At 41.4% G+C, this 19,474-nt stretch overlaps 1 long non-coding RNA gene across 6 annotated transcripts in view; it reads left to right on the top strand.

The window, feature by feature from the left end:
* LOC100847951 (uncharacterized) overlaps nucleotides 1-19,474 on the top strand; it is a 413,745-nt gene that overhangs the window by 99,418 nt on the left and 294,853 nt on the right. For all 6 annotated transcript variants that reach the window (XR_003032262.2, XR_814917.3, XR_003032257.2 and 3 more), the window contains one exon: nucleotides 4,124-4,167. This is a non-coding gene — a long non-coding RNA (uncharacterized lncRNA). The remainder of the gene's footprint in view (nucleotides 1-4,123; nucleotides 4,168-19,474) is intronic.

The raw sequence follows: 19,474 nt of genomic DNA, 5'->3' as shown, positions 1-19,474 counted from the left end.
TCTTTGTGACCCTGTGGATTGTAGCCCGCCATGCTCCTCTGTCCATGGGGATTCTCCAGGCAAGAATACTGGACTGGGTTGCATGCCCTCCTCCAGGGGGTCTTACTGACCCAGAGATTGAACCCGCGTCTCTTATGTCTCCTGCATTGGCAGGCGCTAATGCCACCTGAGAAGCCTTTTAAAGAAATGGGTGGTATTTAAAACTCTTCAGTTGATGAAGAAAGCCTGAGTAGTGAGGTGGTCATTACACAGGGGGTCAACTCACTGTCCCCTAGGGTTTGAATTGTTGAGAGTATTTTGGATGCTGTAGCTGATGACTGGTTGGTCTGGCCTTAGGTGCATGTGCCCATCTGTCCATCCATCTACCCATTCAAATTTGTCATGTAGCAATCAGATACATTGGGAGTTGGGGGAGAGCTGCTGTTTATCTGAAAAGTTCTGAATACAGTTAGATTGTAAATAAGATCCTGCTGTTATTATTATACTTAACCAGTGATATGTCTATTTGGTTTTCTTATTGATAGAATAATACTAGGCTTTGTCTGGGTCCTGTTCATTCTAGAAGCCGGAGCTTCTAGAATTATAATCTATAATTGATTATAATCAATTATAATATAATTATATGTAAGAGAGTGGGAAGACAGTGAACATGAATTATACATGAGTCCCACGTCCTCCAAAAAGCAGAAGTATGATAGGTGTGGTGACATTTAAAGGAGTAGTTAGTGCAGTTGGAGGCTGCCCAGGAACCCAGCATAGCTGAGTTTAACTGAGAGGGGACTTTAAAGAAGGGAGAGATTATTTTTGGCTGCAGGTGTTAAGGAAGGCTTGGGGGTAAGGGAAGGGGGACATTCAGTTTTAGAGGAGGGAAGTTATGCTAAGTCAGTGAGCGCCCATGGATTGTTATCCTGGTCTCACCTAAAGTTCAGTGAGATAGGCTTTATTACCCCCATTTAGCAGATGGAGAAACTGAGGCAGGGAGTGAGATGAGGCCACTTGTCCAAAGCCACCCAGCTGTTTAGAGGCAGAGCTGGGATCCAGGAGGAGGACTCTTAACCCCAGTTTCATCCTTCTGTCTTGAAAGTTGAGTCGGTAGAGAGATGAGGGTGGCTGGACCTTGCAGGTGAGTAAAAGAACACCCCCCTCAGCCATGGCTGGGAGGAAGTGCCCTGTACATAGGAGGGACAAGAGGGGTGGATGGCAGAGGACCCGTAGCATCCTGTGCCCCAGGGGTGGTAACAGAAAACAGGCCTAGGAAGACAATTTGAGTCTGTTAGGAGAGACTCCCTAGAGTCTGGCTGCAGGATCTGGTCTCTATTTGGCCCATGTGGAGGTTTTGTACAGGATCGGGCATGATTAAAAGAGTGCATGCAGGATGTTTATGGTGGTGAGACCTTCCTATGATTCTACAGTACTTTCATGCAGCTAAGCTCTTCAGTGTGAGGCGGAAGAAACTCCCTCCCCCAAATTTCCTGCAGTCTAAGCCCTTGAGAGTTTTAATCCCAGGGTTTCTGTCCTAAGGAACACTCGGGCACCTGGTTTCACTGGCCTACTATCCTGAACATCAGCACTTTAAAAATCCCTGCTCAGTTCTTGGGATTTTGAAAAGAAAATTCCTTAATCTTCCTCCTCTCTGCTGTTCCCTTGGTTTTAACCTATTTTCTGCTATTTCAATAAAACTTCTGCTCAATAGACGAATAATTAGATGTCCTTTGGCTTTGCTAGTGAGCACTATAGCATAATATTTAGATTAAAACAGTGTAATAACGACACTAGAAAAATACATCCTGGTTACATGATGAATTCCTCCTTTTCCTTGTTATTCGTGGTATCCTGGGGTGGCCTACTGGAGAAAAAATACTATTTGATTCTCCCTGGGTGGTCAGACAGGACTTGTAAAGACTCTTGTTTGTTTTGTGTTGAGGCTTCAAAGGCATGCAGGCTTTCCTACATAAAGATGTACTAAGAAAATAGGAATTTTTTTGAAGTTGCTATGTATAAAGGGAAATTCAGAGCAACCATCTTCCTTTAGAACTACAAGCTAATGTGATTAGAGGGTCCCTTTTCACCAGGCGTCTTTGTTGTTTCCATCTTGAATCATTACCACCGGTCTGATGGGGGAAATTTGTGCTTAAAAAAACATCTTCATCTGTTTTTCTATTTCTTTAACCATCATACAAACACAGCCTTTCATTTTTAAAACTTCATTCATTGTGCATATTTAGATTTTGTAAGAACTAAAAATCTGAGTGGGGTGTGCATGTGTGTGTCTATAATTCAGGACTCTGGAGGTTTGTGCTGCCCAAACATATTCCAGGCCACGTGACCTGCACATTCCAATTAGTAAGGCCCTCCTGCTGTGGAGTGGGAGACAAGTTTGGATTGGGGTTAGGGCTGGCTAAATGTAGGATACTTTTTACTGCAGCCTTTGCAGAACTCCCTTATTATCGCCTTGGGGTCAGTGAGCACTTGGGGAAGCAAGTGTCTTGTGTGCAGTTATTTTTTTTCCTGCTGGGTGGTGTGTGTCGGCCATTTTATTTACTCATGCTTCTTTTTTCCCTTTCATAAAATTTTTAAACATTTTAAAAGCTTTTTTTTTAAATTTATGTTTTTAATTGAAGTACAGTAGATTTGCAGTGTGGTGTTAGGAAAGCGTACAGCAGAGTGATTCAGTTATATCAATATGTAGCTGTCCATGTATCCATGTATCTATTCATAAAATTAATTGTATGTGATGGGGGAGGTCGGTAGTGCTGAATTATTTTAAGCCTGGAGGGAGCAGAGCAGCTGTGTCCTACATCAGACCACTGATCTATCTAATCGGTTATCTTGCCACCTGATTCACTGGACGAGTGTGCGTAGCCAATTAGGTGAATCCCTATAAGGAAAGAAGATTGACCTTGGACCCAGAGAGCCAGACAGTTGCTTTATGCAGGGGATTCTCTTACTGAAGCTGCTTCATGGCCTTGGCCTAATAGGAATGTCGGATTTCTAATCCCTAGAAAATTATTGCTCCTTAAAAAAAAATAGCCACGGTGTGAAATAGTTGAATCTTTCATGACTTGCCAAGAACTTTGCTTTTGGAACCAGGTGCTGAGAAAATAAGTAGTTTGGGGCTGTAGCCTCTAAAAATTTTAAGCGAGATCAAAACCTCCCAGCTTCCTTCTTGTATCCAGACATAACCTGGGTTTTTCTGTTAAACAAGGAATATTAGAGAAAGGAAAATATAAAATTTTAAGTAAAAACATTAGGAAGATAGACTCATTTTTCTGGGCAGTCTATTAGGCAATTATTTTATAGTCAAGAACATTTTCACAAAATATCAGATTTTTTTGAAAAGATAAGTCTGGGCACAGAAAACAAGCTTAAGCCTTGAGGTAATCATGCCTGTCTTTTAAGTCCTGGGGTCAGAGTTCACAGTGGCCCTGATGTGATGCTACCAGCAACAGGATGGTGCTCAGTAAATCACCCAGGGTGTATGCGCAGAACTTCCCGTTTGGGGTCAGCCAGCTCCTGATTTAGATCTATGGCTTTGCTACAGCTGGTTGTGTGACCTTGCGCAAGTCCCTGTGCAACTCTCAGCCACAGCCTTCTGTTGCCATCAGTTTTTGCCTTACTAAAGGGTTTTAGAAGTTCAGTTAAATAAACTACAGAAAAGAACTCTGTAGGGTCTAGCACGTATACTCCCGTTACCTCTCTTTTCTTCTGATCCCAGGACTAGTGTAGCTTTGTCCTGTCAGCTCTGGGAGTCACTCTGGAACACATCTAAAAACCCTTCCTTTTCCAGATAATGAAGTCTGGGTCCAGAAACGGGGAGTGACGGGCTTAGGTCCTTAGTGAGGGACCAGCAGAACTGGAGCTGAAAACCATGCCTTACTGGATGCTTCCAGTTTTCCTCCAGGTTAGGAGGAGGGCTTCTCTCTCCAGAGTGAGCCCCTGGCATGGCTCCAGAGCAGTCAAGCCCAAGGCCCGTCTTAGGAGTATTGTTTAAGAAACAATCAGCTCTCCGAAATTTCCTCTAAGAACCTTCAAGGTAGACATAACCGCTCTGAAACCTTGCTCTGCTGTGTGTTCCTTCCATTTACTCTTACAACTTCTGACTCAGTTTCCTTTTCTCTCCCAGCGCTCCCAGGTGACTACAGAAGCCTCGACACCCAGCGTGGTCAGGTAAGAGACGTCCTGGATGGGGGACAGTTTCCAGATAAATCCCTGACTCCCTTGGTGGTTACTCGTTGCCTCTTGCCCATTTCTGGGCTTCCCCAAAGATCGTAATGGTCACCATTCCCTTATCTCTTTTCCATTTTGCTTTCCTTTGTTTAAGTTTCTTGTTTATGCTATTATTCTATCACAATTTTGATTTTATTTTTATGCATTCATACATGCATGTTGTAACCCTTCAGGACAATGGTTGCCCATGAGGACGGTGGCTGGGTGCATGGTGGATGTCAACTCTATCTGTAATGTTTAAAAGTTTTTTTTCAATATGTGTCTCTAAAAGATAAGAACTTTTGTCTTTTTAGAAACATAAACAGAACACTATTTTCACACCTAAAACAATAGCAATAATTCCTTTATATCAAGTATGTAGTCAGTGTTCAATATTCTTATTATATAGCCAGATACTGTAAAAACAAATCTCTTAGGGATATAAAATAGAACAGGAATGCTACGGCTAGCGCTCCTGTTGTCAAAGTAGATCCCAAGCGTTATCACAATGAACAATGGTTTTTTTTTTTTAATCTCATTTTTTGGTTCCTATATGAGATGACGGGTGTTAACTGGATGTTAAGTAAACTTAGTGTAATCATTTCACAGTGTATGTAAGTCAAATCATTATACTGTACGTGTTAAACTTACACAAGACTGTATGTTAATTGTATCTCAGTAAAACTGGGGGAGATTTAAAAAATAAAAGCAAAAAAAAATTTTGTTATTTCAAATATTTGGAGGTACCAGAAGTGTAGTGAGACCGGCATCATTAGCCTTACCAGGAAATTTGTTAGAAATGCAAATAGTTGAGCTTTACCCAGGAAGGAGTGGATCAGAAACTTTGGCAGTGGGGGTGGTTAAGGAGCCCTCCAGGTGATTCAAATATCTGGTAGAGTTATGTTACCCACTGACCCAAAGAAAATAGAAATTGTGTGCTCTCTACACATTGTATTTTTAAAAAAGTTTACTTCTTAACCGGAGCAAAATTGCTTTACAATATTGTGTTGGTTTCTGCCACACAACAACACAAATCAGCCATAATTATACGTATACATCTCCCTCTTGAGCCTCCTTCCCCTACCCCTACTCCATCCCTCTAAGTCATCACAGAGCTGGGCACATTATATGGCAACTTCTCACCAGCTATCTATTTTACACGTAACTATTTGGCACACACAACTATTTGGTCATCCTGAGACCCTCAGAATACCTAAGATGGTGCACTTATACCCCGAATACTGTGATATAGTAACAAATATATTTTTGGCCGGATATCCTAAACCTCATGTAATTTCCTAAGAGATGAGCAACATTGGTTATTGTCCTAGCTCTTGGCCGGATATCCTAAACCCCATGTAATTTCCTAAGAGATGAGCAACATTGGTTATTGTCCAAATGACCAGATAGAGCTCTGGAGTGGAGAAGGTGAAAAGACCATCTTTTGTTATTGGGAAAAAAACCCTTTAAACCACTGCTGAGTTTATGTTAATGAGGTGATAATTTTGGAAAGCCCTGAAATATGGAGGTAGGTTGCCAGGGGAACCAACCTTCTCTTTGGGAATTGGTACTTTTAGCCCCGCCCACTGGCCGCCAGGAAGGGCAGTGAGCCTGAAGGTTGAGCGCAGCACTTGTGGCCAATGATGCAATCAACCCTGCTTTACGGGCTTACGTAAGAAGACCGCCCTTGAAGAAGCCTATGGGTGGTGTTTGGTGAGCGGCTCCCTTGAGTATGTGGTGGAGGGAGGTTGGCGTCCTGGACACAGGTGGAAGCTTCACACACTCTGCCCTGTACCTCTCTCTGTTCCATTTGGCTGCCTGTACCTGGGCTGTGTCCTTGATGATAAACCACCAGTCCGGTGAGTAAACTGTTTTCTTGAGTTGTGTGAGCCGTTCTAGTACATTGTGAAGCCTGAAGGAGGGGGTCGTGGGACACCTCCTCCCCCCCGCCCCTACTGACTTACATTGGTGGGTCAGAAGCTCTGGCTGCAACCTGGACTTGAAATTGGTGTCTGCAATGGGGAGCGAGCAGTCTTGTAGGCCGGAGGCCTAAACCTGTGAGGCTTGTGTTAATTTGGGGCAGTTAGGGTCAGAATTGAATTAAAGTACAAGACATCCACTCCGTGCCTGTCGAGAATTGGAAAATTGCTTGGTGTGGGAAAGCCTGCATATTTGGCGTCAGAAGTGGTATGCAGGTAAAGAGAAATAGGAGTTTTGGTTTTCGTTTTCATTTTATTAAATATTAATACACTCTTTAAAAGTTAACTTTCCATTTAGTTATTACAACATATTGACACTGCCCTGTGTATACATCCTTGAGTGTTTTACACCCAACAGTTTGTATCTCCTTTTCAATCACCAAGATGGCGTCTGGGGTTTCATGGCCTCCTAGGCCCGGTTCCAAGCGTGCTCCCGCCTCTAGCTGTGGAGAGCTTCAGATTTAGCCTGCTTCCACATTAGGAAGCGTGCATGGTAGCAGGCGGTGGAAGTAATGACTAGAGCTTTTTGCAACAGGACAGCCTGGGTGAAATTAGAGGAAATTAGAGCTCTAATGTCTTTGAGTGGATTTGGTAGAGAAACCAGCTTCTTTTGAAAAACAAAACAAAACACATGCTTTTCTAAAGCTGTGGTTTTCATCTTCTGCTTGTGTAGCGGACTCACCTAGCAGGCTTTTAAGAAACACCGGTCACCTGCCCTGAACTCAAGAGTTTCCGTTTTCAACTGAGCTGGGGGTAGGGAGCGGAGGGACGCGAACGGGGAGGTTCCCAGCGCCATGTTGGTTTGAAGGCTTTCCAGGTGATGCTAATTGCAGTCCTGATTAAGAACCCCTAGGTTTGGTTTGGGATTCAGATGAGAAAGAAGGTAAGAGATCCTGCAAGTATACTTCCAAGGGGTCTTACCCTTAAAAAGAGTAAATGGTTTTCAAACTGAGTCTTAAACTGTTAGTGGCCTGGTTTGGTTAAGTGTTTTTCTGCCAGTCTAACTTTTTTATTTTCAGCTGATGCTGCACTTTTGCACATTTTTGGCCAGTTTGTTCTAGGTGAGGGGATTTGACTGAACTTTGTCGACTCATTTGTATGTGTGCTGGAGGAGGGTTTTCCTATAGCATATAAATAATAACCCCTCTCACATCTGTGATTCTTTTTATGGTTCCAGGGAAGGAACTCAGAGGGACTGATTTTGCAGCGTGAAGTATTTCAGTTTTTCTAAGGTATCAGTGCAGCCAGAGCCTTCCTTGCAGTCCCAGAGTTAACCTAAAGGAAAGATTGAGCTGTATTTGTGTTTGAGTGTTGAAATATTCCATGGAAAAAGGAAAGGGGAACAAGTTCCACCACTGATTTTTCTTGGCAGGCCTTATCCCCTCCCCTCACCCCCCACCAAATTTCTGGCAAGTGCGATTAGAAATTGACTTGCAGGATTTGCTCACACTAGCTTCCCAAGACATCTTTTGCTTGCTTGCTGCTGACTAGCAGTAGTTAATTTGCTATCTCTCACACGTGTTATCCAAAAATCACAGAACTCATTAGCAATAAACAGCATGAACTTGGTGGGTCACATTTGGAGGATTAGCCAGATGTAAATCTGAGTTGCACTTGGGAGGTTTCCTGTGCCTCATTTTAAAAATAAATAGAACTCTAGCCTTGAGTAGAAACAGATCTTTTTTTTTTTTTTTTTAAATGAACTATCTTACTGGAAAACAAATTTTATTTTTCCAATTAAAAAATACGGGAAGGAGATAAGCTTTTCTTGATGCCAGTGCTTATTTGATTTCATGCCCTTTCCTTCTCCTTGCTGATGGCAGATGTGGCAGAAATAAAGACCCAGTTCCATTGTTGAAGATGGGAGAAAAATGTAATCAATTCAAGAATTTATTTATTCTTAATTGACAGCAGAGGTTTAAAACTTGATTGGTCGGTGGACTCTTTAACATGCCTTTTAGGAAAATAAACATTTGTGTAGTTCCCCAGCCATTTTGTGTACCCATCACTACCCTGCAGGATATGGAGGTATTGGCCATGAAGATGATTCTTAGACCTTTTAAATAATGTTTCTCACTAAGCAGTTGAAAGAGGTAGTTTTCATGTGGTTACAATGTATGATTTATGTGATTAGAAAATTTCTGTTTTCTGTTGATATGCAAACTTGCAGCTATGTTACCGGATATGCATATGCCACCTGTTTTTAATTCCAGCAGAACTTTTACCAGAATGAAATAAATACCTTACCTTTGAAGAATCAGAAAAATAATTCAAATTTATTGAAACTTTTTGTGTTTATCTTTCTAGATCATACTAAATCAGATGAGTACACAAGTGCCCAGGGGTTGGCTCTTCCAAGTAGAGATTATGTTTCGTGCAGACACATGAGTTGAGTTATAGAGACCTGCTAGAGACTTCCCATGAGTTGATTTTCATCATCCTGGTTTCTAGTACTCCCCAGATTCAACAGTTATCACACTAACTTCTGTTTTCTGTTTATTGCAAAAATGTAACCTCCTGAGTAAGACTTCTGTGTTATCACAGCCAGTACAGGACTGTCAGTTGTCTTGTCCTGCTTTCTGCCTATGAAATCACTTAAGCATTTTCTATTTATCCTTAGTCCCTAGGTCAAGTTAACGATGTGTGTTTCTGTTTTCTAGGGAGAAAGATAATTTGCCCCATTAGCTTTAATGTAGTGTTTCGGAAGAAATAGATGGTCAGACCTGGAGCAGGCTCACTTCTCAGGACTCAGGACCGAAGCACTCTTTTTTTGAAACTTCTGTTAACTGAAGGTGTCATGAGGGATGTGAGAGAAATGAAAAATATTTGTTCTTCCTTACTTTCGAAGAACTTTCTCCCCTTAAAAGTGCTATGGTAGCAGGTAATAGAACAGTTCAATAAGGAAAGCTGCAAGGGAGGGCAAAGAGAAAGAAAAAAATGAAAACAAAATGAAGTATCAGAAACAAATAGTTCTCTCCATATTCATATCATATCCATACATCCTGAGAAACGGATACTGAAGTGGCAGAACCAGATTGCCTCTTCGTCCCTCTGATCTAATTAAATGTATTTTCACGTAAAAAGGATAACAAAGTTAGATCTTAATGGGATTAACCTAAGTGAAATATATCAGGCCCTGCTTTGACGTTAAAGATTATGGATGGCTCAAGTTCCATTGTGAGATGGTAGGTTTGGATCCTGTAATTTTTGCTCTTGCTACTTTGCTGAAAATACCAAAGTTCCCAACAGAACTTCCAGGTTATATGACTGAGACTTGGAATACGAGTTTGATTAGTTTTCCCTTTAATTTTGGGGGAGGTTAATTTTTACTCTTTCATAATGAAGCGAAAACAGGAAAGGGAGCTTTTTTAGAAAGACAAGGCAGTGTTGATATCTCCTTACGGTCTGTCTTGCTCAGAACTACCTAGATGAACTGTTTTTTAGTCCAGGTTCACTGGTACCTGCCTGCTTCTCCTTTTCCTTTGTATGTGTTGTAGTTGCTCAATAATAATGTTTTGGTGGTAAAAATCTGCATAAAATTTATCATTTAACGAAGCTGTGTGTACAGTTCACTGGTATTAAGTGCTCATGTTGTTGTGCAACCATCACCACCATCCATCTGCAGAACTTTTTCATCTTAAACTGAAACTCCTTACCCTTTAGACACTTTACTCCCTGTGCTGACCTACCCCCGGGGCCCTGGCGATCACCAGTCTACTTTGTTTCTATGAATTTGACTATTCTAAAGACCTCTGAATGAATCATACAGTATTTTCCTTTCTGTGACTGACCTCACTTAGCAGAGTGTTCTTATGGCTCACCTATGCTGTAACATGTATCAGAATGTCCTTCGTTTATAAGAATGGGTAATAGTCCATGGTATGTGTATACCACACTTTGTTTTCCCATTTGTTAGTGGGGTAAGAGGGTTTCTGAAACCTTTTGGCTATTGAGAATAATGCTAAGGACACCGGTGTATAAGTATCTGTTTGAATTCCTCAACATTTTTGAGGTACATTTTCTCCCCATGAGAAATGTCTTTCCAATTTAGTAATACTGATCTGAGTTTGATATTAACTTAGTGACTTAAAATATTGTTTATAATAAAGCCTTTTATGTAGCACAACTGGAATTAGTACACCTGGTATGAGTTATGAAGTATGAAGTATAACGGACTGGTAAACACAGGGCAATGAAAACTCTTTTAGAACACATCTGACTATTCAGTCAGTCAGTCAGTTCAGTTGCCCAGTCATGTCCGACTCTTTGTGACCCCATGAATCGCAGCATGCCAGGCCTCCCTGTCCGTCACCAACTCTTGCAGTTCACCCGAACTCATGTGCATCGAGTTGGTGATGCCATCCAGCCATCTCATCCTCTGCCGTCCCCTTCTCCTCCTGCCCCCAATTCCTCCCAGCATCAGGGTCTTTTCCAGTGAGTCAGCTCTTTGCATGAGGTGGCCAAAGTATTGGAGTTTCAGCCTTAGCATCAGTCCTTCCAGTGAACGCCCAGGACTGATCTCCTTTAGGATGGACTGGTTGGATCTCCTTGCAGTCCAAGGGACTCTCAAGAGTCTTCTCACCACAGTTCAAAAGCATCAATTCTTCGGCGCTCAGCTTTCTTCACAGTCCAACTCTCACATCCATACATGACCACTGGAAATGTGGCCTGTTTTCATGATAAAGACCCACTGCAAGAGACTTGAAAAAAAAAACAGAAACAGATTTATTTTAAAGATCGTGCGTTTGAGCATCTTCATGAAAAGAAGTGTTGCTGCATGACCTCTAGAAAAAAATCAAACTATAATAATAACTTGAAAAATATTTTATTAACCAAAATTGTCCAAGAAAAATAATCTTTTGATTAACCAAAAGCATCCAAGCTGAATACAATCCAGGGTTTGGGATGTGTGTCTCCTTCACTAGAGGAGAGTCAGGCTTCTGTCTTGAAATGTAGAGTAATAGCTCATACTGCTGGCACAGGCCTCCTGAAGGTACATTTCCCACCCTCACAATCTTGGTATTTTCACTGTCTTTATTTTCTGGAACAAACTTGAGATGGTAATTCTTTCAGATACCTTAAGTGTAGCTAGACAGAGACAAGCTCCTTCTTGTAGTTATTACTATTTACTGAGCATGAACCATATGTCAGCTATATTATTACTAGCTAACATGTATTCAGGCTTCCCTGCTGGCTCAGTGGTAAAGAATTTGTCTACAGTGCAGGAGATGTGGGTTCGATCCCCAGGTTGGGAAGATCCCCTGGAGGAGGAAATGGCAATCCACTCCAGTATTCTTGCCTGGGAAACCCCATGGACAGAGGAGCCTGGTGGGCTTCAGTCCACGGGGTGGCAAAAGTCGGACACTACTTAGTGACCAAACAGCAACATTTATTCAGTGCTTGGCATATATTGGGCATTATTTTAAACTATATATATATATTGTAATTATTTGATCTTGGAAATATCTTAATGCATTTGACACCAGCATAACTTCATTTTATAAATGAGGAAAGTGAGGCACAAGTTATCTTGATTGAAAACACAGAAATTGGCAGAGTAGAACTGGAACTCAGGCGTCCGACTTCAGACCTTGTTCTTTCACTTCCGTGCTGTACTGACCTGAGGACACATGAGTGCATACTTACGAGGCCTGTGGGCAACATTCTCTGGAGGACAAATTCTTTTTGAGAAGAATAACAGTTTATAAAGCTACAAGTTGTGTGTGTCCGTCTAGAAACCCATGCCATATTAAATGATCATGGAGAAGTTTAGACGTTCAACATCAAAGAACCAAGGTTTCTATTAAATATGGTGACCTTTGTTTCCCCTTTAAAGGTGAACACATTTTGTAAAAACTGATATTCAAAAAGATCATGCTTAGGAATATTGAGAAAGAATTTAATATAATTGTAAAAGGTCTTATTACTTCACTAGGAATTCATATTTTGCAAAGAGATTACCAGAAATATGTATTAAGAATCAGCCTTACTCAGAAATTTGGTATTACAGAGTTTGTAAGGAACACCTACTTAGGTATAAGTAGACCACTTATAAATCTCTATATAAAAAGAGACTTCTAAAAAAATAAAAATAAAGAGATTTCTCTTAACAGAAGGTATTGGGGGTTTAAAAGTATTTGTAGCCACTTTCATTTAAATATATCTATGGGCCATTATTTACATCAGTTAGCAAGTGAATGAGCCTTTTAAATGAGAGGTTTTAATTCTTAACGCTCATGGTGAGTTTTAAAGAGTTCATTAAAGCTGAAGGAACATTCATTGGGCAACAGTTACCAGGCCTTTTGCTAGATGCCAAGGCTTTAAAAACAGTTAAGGAATAATTGTTACTTTTAAGGTCTGCTTAACCTGTGAGCTGCAGAAGAGAAGACTTCTTTATTCTCTTGAGTAAAAAGATTAGGACTATACCGTTCGTTAGATAGGTGTTTGGCTCTGTTTTCCAGGCAGACAAAATAGAGTGAAGGGGGTGAATGGTCTCAGGCTGAGGAAAAGTCAGGTACAGGGACACTGAAAGAAGCAGCAGCGTGACATGTTCAGCAGGCCTTAAATAGAGAATCAGTTACAGTGTAAAGACCACAGGCTTAGGCACAAGTTTTAAAAACTAGTCCTGGTTTTACCAACTTTAAAAAGACAAACTCAGATACTTTGGTTTCTGCTTTGAGGATTAAAAATAATGCATGTAAATTGTTCAGTACAGAACAATATAATGACATAGGGTTTTGCACCGATAGTGTCAATTATTTTTTCATTTGTCTTTTGATTTATTGCTTTGGACAATAAATTTGCGTGGTTCATAACCCCAGAAAGTAGAAGAAGCTCCCATCTTTGTGCCTTGTCAAGTTCCTCCTTTTCAACCCCCCCAGGAAGCCACTGTTCTTCATTTCTTGTGTATCCTTCCATTGTCCCTTCAGGTTGCAGGGAAATGTGAATACCGTTTCAGAACTTGCAGCTTTTACACAAAAGGTAGCGTATTACACACGTTGTATAGTACTGTCCTCTTTGTTTTCACTTAGCCGTACTTCTTAATGGTCTTTCATATCAATTTATAGGGAGTTTCCTCGCCCTTTTTAAAAAGTGCTACTTTATTTTGATACAGCTTGACTCAAGAAATGGCAGTAACAGTATAGAGTTCCCACCTGCTCTTTACCCAGCTTCCTCTATGATACTCTTATATAACGGTGGGTCATCGTCAAAACCTGGAAACTGACGTTGGTACAATGCTGTGAACTCAGGTCGTGACCTTATTTGATTTTATATGCATATTTTTATTCTTGCCTGCACAGCCTGTGGGATCTTAGTTCCCCGACCAGGGTTGGAACCTGTGCCCCCATAGTGGAAGTGCAGAATTTAATTGCTGGACCACCAGGGAAATCCCTGCATGCATATTTTTAGACTCATTTCTTTTTGTGTAGGGATATATATTTTGGTGAGATTTTATCATCCTTATATATTCAAGTAACCATGAGCACAGTCAGGGTACAGAACTAATTGTTCCCTCTTCATGAAGGAACTCCCTTCTGCTCCTTTTTAATAATCACATCCTTTCCCCAATCCTAACTCTGGCAGCTGCTGATGAATGCATGGATTTCATGTGTGCTTGCTTTAAGACAGCCCCACCATATATTATACCTTCCTCAAGGGTAAGAAACCTGCTTGCAACCTGTTTTCTTCCCTACAGGCCTGAGCGCTTAATGGGTACTTAATAGTGACTTGTTGAAGCAGAAGAATCAAAAGCAAAACAAAGTCAAGCCCAAAAGACAATTCAGAGTTGAAAAACACATGAGTCAGGATAATTTGCTTTCCAAAAGAACGAAAGTTCAGATGCTCTTCAGTAGAAAGTCGTCAATGTGAATTAAGTGATAATTTATTATTTCTTTCTTGGCAAGACTCAGTAAACCTTAAGTGCTCATGATCAGAAACAGTTTTTCTAAAACATCACTTTACACTTTTCAAAGCATTTTCATAGATTTTTCCCTGTAAGGCCCTCTGTCATAGTGACATGATGGAAAGCTTCTCTGGTTGACACTCGAAAACGGGGTGGCAGAGGGAAGGAAGTGAATGCTGCTTAGTTTTTTCTTCCCAACAGCTCTCACCTTCAGAGAGAGTTGCTGTGCTTGTTTTAACAGAAGAGGTTTTCCCTTACAGAAGAGGTTTAGTAATGCCTCTGGTCAGTTTACAACTGAGGATTCCAAACTGCACACATCGCTTCTCCATTGTGAAGCTTACCTTAGGGAATATGAATTCTTATTTGACTCCTAAAGTGAAAGTCGCTCAGTTATGTCTGACTTTGTGACCCCATGGACTGTACAGTCCAAGGAATTCTCCAGGCCAGAATACTGGAGTGGGTAGCCTTTCTCTTCTCCAGGGAATCTTCCCAACCCAGGGATCGAACCCAGGTCTCCCACACTGCAGGTGGCTTCTTAACCAGCTGTGCCAGAAGGGAAGCCCAAGAATACTGGACTGGGTAGCCTGTTCCTTCTCCAGGGGATCTTCCTGACCCAGGAATCGAACTGGGTTCTCGTGCATTGCAGGCGGTTTCTTTACCAACTGAACTATTTGACTCCTAACCCTTTAAAAAAAAAACGGTGGTGGCAGTGGTGTTTAAGTACATTGCGTGCTCCATCGCTCAGTCATGTGCGACTCTTTGTGACCCATGAACTGTAGCCCGCCAGACTCCTCTGTCCATGGGATTTTTCAGAGAAGAATACTGGAGTGGGTTGCCATTTCCTCCTCCAGAGACTCTGCCCAACTCAGGGATAGAAGCTGTGTCTCTTGAATCACCTTCATTGACAGGTGGATTCTTTACCACCGAGCCACCGGGAAGCCCATTGAAGTACACTACTCATTTGTAAAAGACATATACCATAGTAGTTTATAGACATGGTAATGGGCTTTGGAGTCAGCTAGACTTCTGTCCAAATCCCAGGTCAGTCATCCTCTATCTTTGCTGACCATGGCTACACTTCTACTTATTAAAGTTTCAGGTAATCAGCTATAAGATGGTAGTTCCTCCATCAGTTTGAACAATTTTAGAATAATTGGAATAAAGCCTACAGGGCACTTGGCATCATGTCTGATAGCTATTATTCCTCCGATAAACAGCACCTATTATATGTGAATCTTCATTTTACTGACTTTCTGCTGCCAGTTTTAAGGAAATATTAAGATTGTGTTATGTGCAAAATGTACTATTGGTGGAGCTAACGTAGCTACACCATGGCTCGATTTTTAAACTTGGAAATTTAGAATGCATTTTTCCTGTAAAGTTTAAAAATTTATCACTCAAGTTGTTGTGTTTCCACATCTAAAGTTGCCATTCCACACCACCCGCACCCGCCAAGTTCATAACTTTGGTCTGTGAATGAGTAGATTTTTCAGAAATGAAGAATTTGTATCTATAGCATGGGACAACTGAGAAAGTATTATTTGTAGCTTAGCTCTTACTAAGCTTCTGGTAATCTTATCACTATATACTGATGGACATTCATGACCTGAGAGATGGTCCATTGGAGAAGCAGGTAGCTGGTGTGTGTGTGTGGGTGGGGGGTACTCATTGTATACAGCTCTTGTAATAATAAAAGATAATTAAGTGCAATCAACAGGCTTTGCAGTCACATCCTTCGAATTGTTCAGAGAATGTGCTTAAGCTCTGCTTAGAGCGATGTTTGTTTACTTAGGGTGAGACTGACAGTTGAGGTATCAGTGAGAAGCATTTGTATGACAGTGACAGACTGCAGAGAGCTCTTTCCTGTGTTACAGATTGCTAGGAAATTGGATAGGACCTCCTGAGAAATTCTATCCCAAGCCTTTCCTCAAGAGGAGGCTGCGACATCCATTAGAAAGGCGGTGGGGGTGGGGTGGACACCTGGGGGCTCCCAGGGAGTGAGTTGCCCTCCCATCCAGTATGGTGTGTGAAGCCCCCTGTACATAGGGGCGCTCTGCACAGCATAGCGATTGCTCTGCTTAGCTCAGCATGGAAAATGTGTCAATGTTCCCTTGAGAGCCTCTTGGACTTCTCAGACAACTTGATCATAAAGGCAGCTTGCTTGGCAGTGCTCATCAGAAGTCTAAATGATGGAGTTTAGCGCTGAAACAGAACAGTGGCTCTCAACACTAGATGCTGATAAGATGGGAATTTTCTTTAACCTTCCAGATGATTCTGCCGTACAGCTGGGGTTAAGAGCCACTGGGATAAAGAGAAAACCCTCTGACAAAATGACAAAAAAGCCAGAAAGCCCTCCCACCTACAATGGGTAGCTTGGGTCCCCTTATTTCCCAATCAGGCCACTGGTCTTTTCAGTTGGCTGAAATTTCTCTTCCTATTCTGGGTATGGGTCCACTGGGCAGAGATGCTGTTGACTGCCACTGCATCCATCCACCTGCATTTCCTGCTGTGTGGGACACAACTGCTCTGCTTGTCTCACAATGTTTTCCTGTTTACCTCTGAAATCATTTTTTAAAGCCTCCGCCCTCAGGCTTTAAGCAGAAGTGTATGTTACTTTCTAAAGGATATTGCATTTAAATCTTAATAATTTGTCTCCTTCATATAAGAGAAATAACTGTGCAGTGTGGACAAAAGCCCTCTGAGAAAACCATGTGTTTCACATTTACTGCAAATAAGTCATTCCCTCTCTTGCGTTCTCAAAAGTCATAATTTGGAAATCATTCTTTTCCTGTGGAAACCAGAAATCTGTTCCCCACCCCTGCCCCGTCTTTTTGATAGCTGTAATAAAAGTTCCCATAGGCAAGAGCTTTTGATTTGATAGAATGTAGTGGTTGTCTTTCTGGAGAAGCAATGGGAGGTGCCTGGGTGCATTTTTCCCCCCTCAGTTGCATGTGTCTCGTATCCCCTGAACGTCGTGTCCAAGTGTGATGTCACCACGTGTCTTCAGTACATCCCACGTCCTTTTACAAATGCGACTACAGGAGAAACTGAGTGTCCGTAGTATATTTCAGGTACATCCTAAGTGGCCTGCTTCAGAGGCACACATTTCCAAGGTATCTGCTGCCGTTTATTGTCCGGCTTCCAGTTCTTAAATGTCTTTCTGATCACATGGTGCCGTGTTTTGCCTAGGGTGACCTCTCTGTCCTCTTTTAAATGCCTAGGAGTTGGCAACAGTCTCATTTCACTGGTGAGTTTGCTGAAGTGTTATCACAAGACAGCCAGAATGATGGATGAGCTCTTCAGGTAGGGAAATGCTGCCAGCCCGGTTTGTATTTGGTCTACCTCGAGTTCTGCTGCTTAATTTTCTATTTCAGTGACGAGTAATCCCTTTTCCTGTTAGTAGCCAAAATCACATTATAAGAGACTTAAAAATTCTCATTTCCCAGTAGTAGTTCTCACTACAGTAAGCATTTTTATTTCATGTAAGATTGCTCTTTTTTTTTTTTTTTTGTGACATTGGGAGAGATAGACCAATATTTATTTATTTTTTATTTGGGTTTTTTAAAAAGACTTATTTTTTAATTGGAGTAAGATTGCTTTACAATGTTGTGTTAATTTCTGCTGTACAAGGTGACTTGGCTATGTTTGTGTTTGTGTGAGCTATGTATGTGCTCAGTTGCTCAGTCGTGTCCGATCAGCTATATGTATGCATATATCGGCTGCCTCTAGAGCCTCCCTCCCACCCATAGCCCCACTCCCACCCCTCTGGGTCATCGCTGAGCTCCCCGTGCTGTACAGCAGCCTCCTAGTAACTCGGTTTTACACATGGTAGTGTGTATAGAGTAGTCAGTGCTACTCTACCAATTCCTGGACTGATATTTAGATTCCCTAATTTAATTGGAAGAACACAGTAAACATTCTGGTCAAGCTGAGGAGTTAAAGACTGATGGGGAGCAGCCCTGGACTCCATCTGAAAGGACAGCAGTAGGCCTGGAATGTGGTAAGAGACTCCATGAACCTTGACAGTTTTTAACAAGGAGCACTAAAATTTTGCTTGAGAATCTAATGCCTTTGGTAAGTATGGGATCTAGTGAGGCATGCTCATCTCTGCCTCTCCCCATGTATTCCTTTGATCATGTTTGTGCCGTTCTTGAAAGAACCGCATGTCTCTCCCTGACTGGACAGGCCCAGAGATGGAGATAAGTAGGCCCTTCAACAGCCTCCTGTTTTCAAGTTTGTTCTTGCAGGAAGGCCAACAGGGCGGAGGATAGCTCTCTATCTGGGAAGTGCAAGCATGCAGCTACATTTTGTTTTGTAAGACTGCATTTGGACGTGAATAAACCTTAGGTATCTCGGAGCCATGGAGCACCTTTAATTGTTGTTGTTGAATTGCTAAGTCATGTCCAACTCTTTATGACCCCGTGGACTACAGCACACCAGGCTTCCCTATCTTTCATTATCTCCGGGAGCTTGCTCAGACTCATGTCCATTGAGCCGGTGATGCCATCTAACCATCTCATCCTCTGTCGCCCTTAATGCTTTAATAATCGTATTTAACTCTGTCTAGAACTTGGATTTCAACTCTTCTTTCCTAGAGTTTTTTGAGTGGTATGTTGTTCACAAACTCCTAACTTTTATGGATTTAGGATATAAATTCTTATTAGGTTCTCTGCCACTGAATACTAGATATTTAGGAAGTTCACTGCATCTCAAGAGGATGTGATAGTGTGATTGCTTGATCAAGTGTATGGTTGTTGGAGTTTGATTTTATAGATACTGCAGATACTGTTAATGGCAGTGGTCAGATAGGCAGAGTGAATCACTATTTTAAACTAGCAAGAAAACTGACTTTAAATGGAGGTTTCTGATTGCCCAAGGCTGTTTAGCGATGTCAATAATCTTAGAAAAGATGAATTGCAAGTATTACTCATTTTTATTTAGAATTTAATCCTGTGGATAAGCAATGTTTGCCATTCCAAACAGTAATCCTATCGTGCTTGTCACTTAAAGGCCATGTGACCAACTCTGTAATAAGATATGGAAACACATTATACTTAACCTCTTTTGGGATTTGTTCTCTTTTTCTCCATTTTTTTTCCAGTTTATGTCTCCTGATGGTCCAGGAACTCACTGAGATACAACAGTTTTATATTTTGGTTTCTTTGCAGAAAGACAGCAGGGTTCAAATTAAGTTCATAAATATTTTCTTGGCTGCAAATAATTGTTTGCCAAGTGATGATGGAGGTGAGTGAACATGGAACCTAGCCAAGAGTGGGAGGAGAGGAGAGGGGTCTGTATGTGTAGGTAGGTAGATTTCGTATTTCCCATGGCTTGGTTCCATTCTACCATAAAAACTAAAGAAATTATTTGGTTTTCTTCCTGGGAT

This window comes from Bos taurus, chromosome 23 (genome assembly GCF_002263795.3).
Source record: "Bos taurus isolate L1 Dominette 01449 registration number 42190680 breed Hereford chromosome 23, ARS-UCD2.0, whole genome shotgun sequence".
Classification (NCBI taxonomy): domain Eukaryota; kingdom Metazoa; phylum Chordata; class Mammalia; order Artiodactyla; family Bovidae; genus Bos; species Bos taurus.
The sequence above is the reverse complement of the archived record's forward strand: the minus strand, read 5'-3'. Positions and strand labels throughout refer to the sequence as shown.